This window comes from Microtus ochrogaster, linkage group LG1, assembly GCF_000317375.1.
Source record: "Microtus ochrogaster isolate Prairie Vole_2 linkage group LG1, MicOch1.0, whole genome shotgun sequence".
Lineage (NCBI taxonomy): Eukaryota > Metazoa > Chordata > Mammalia > Rodentia > Cricetidae > Microtus > Microtus ochrogaster.
Genome location: NC_022027.1, coordinates 20,495,824 through 20,497,566, shown reverse-complemented (window position 1 = coordinate 20,497,566; position 1,743 = coordinate 20,495,824).

The window sequence follows — 1,743 nt, the reverse complement described above, 5'->3', positions numbered from 1 at the left end:
GGGAGAGGGACTTGATCGGGGGAGGGGGAGGTAAATGGGAGGCGGTGGCGGGGAGGAGGCAGAAATCCTTAATAAATAAATAAATTAAAAAAAAGACTCATGTGTCTTCCTGTGATCAGCCACAATATACAGACACATCTCACCACTTCATTTATGTGATAGGTGATAACTGTCACCCAGATTTAGGCTGTGCCACAGGCCCATTTTTTTTTTTGGACGTGTGATAGGGACTACCAAGGGAAATCCCAGTGTCAGGTCTTACATGACTGGCTCTGACCCAGCATGTGTGACTCCATGTACACTTATGTCTGTGTACATCAAATATTCTGACCAGGAAAGTGGTTTGCTGTTCTGTGTTTGTACTGTTGGTGGGTGGGGACAGTTTTTTTTTTTCTTCTTCTTGAGACAGGGTTTCTTTGTGTAACAGCCTGACTGATCTGGAACTGGCTCTGTAGACCAAGCTGACCTCGAACTCACAGAGATCTGCCCTTTTATCCCACGTGTTGGGATTAAAGGTGTGCACCACCACTGCCTGGGTGGGTGGGGCTAGTTTTAAAGCCCCTTGTATTTTAAAGAAAGCCAAACACACACATATTTCCACTCTCTCTCAGGAAATCACGCCACTGGAGCCAGACATGCACCGTTTGTGTTTCCCAAACTTGAGGCAAGATCTCAGATACAGTATTACATTCATGTTCCCAGTGGCTTTCTGACTTGGTGATAAATATTTGATTCTGCTTGCCTAATGTGAGAAATGAATAATACATGGTCACTCAAGCCAAGACTATGCTTCCCAAAGTTCCAGCACAGGATATGAGCTAAACCATCAAGAACCCACTTACTTGTTTACAAAATGGAATTTTTCAGTAGAAGTGAGAATTTGTCAGCATAACAATTTGTCAACATAGATGGTTGATTCAGAGGTGTCTGCAGCAAGAGAGAAAATGCAGCGGCTGAGTTTTAAATAAAGTTACACCTTTCCGGAAGCGCTGTTTGATGTTTTCATGACTCAGAAATTCTAACTTTATACCCACCCCTTCCAAATCTGTTTCATGTATTTTTTGATCAGTTCCTTACAACCTTCTAAACTCATTGCAATGAGGACACTACACACACCACCCAAAGTAGAAGAAAGTAAGTTCTGAGACAAAAATAATTCATTAGTTCATATTTCTAAATTAAAAGTTTTATTTTTGCTTTACAGCTGCCAGGATTCCTCCTCTATGACAATCTCAAATATGCACCTTAGAAACCTTCTTCCATCACCTGACACTTATTTGGAGAATTGTGTTTTCTTATAAAGTACGGTCATACATGCTAATTCACTTTATTTCTGACCCCATGAGGTAAGTTCTGCATTAAATATTCCACACCTCACTTTCACTGGAAAAGCGGCTCAAGAAACATTAGCAGGGTCACCAAATTTAATAGATTCCTGAACACCAAGTCACACATCAATGATAATATATTACCTGGCCACCAACTGATAAGATCCATTTGACTACATTGCGAAAAATCATTTGTGGCTGTATAAAATTCATGCCCATGGTTCTGCAAACTAAGCCACATGGAGCGTAAAACACTCTCCATAGGTAGCAGTGCTCACTACATCATCTGTTTGCATTACCTACTGTTCTCTATGGATCAGAAGTCAATTTCCACATCCTTGGATTCTATTAAGAGCTTGGTTTGGTAGATGGGTGTTTTAGCTTTCCTCCAGTATGACAGGCATCTGAGGTGAAG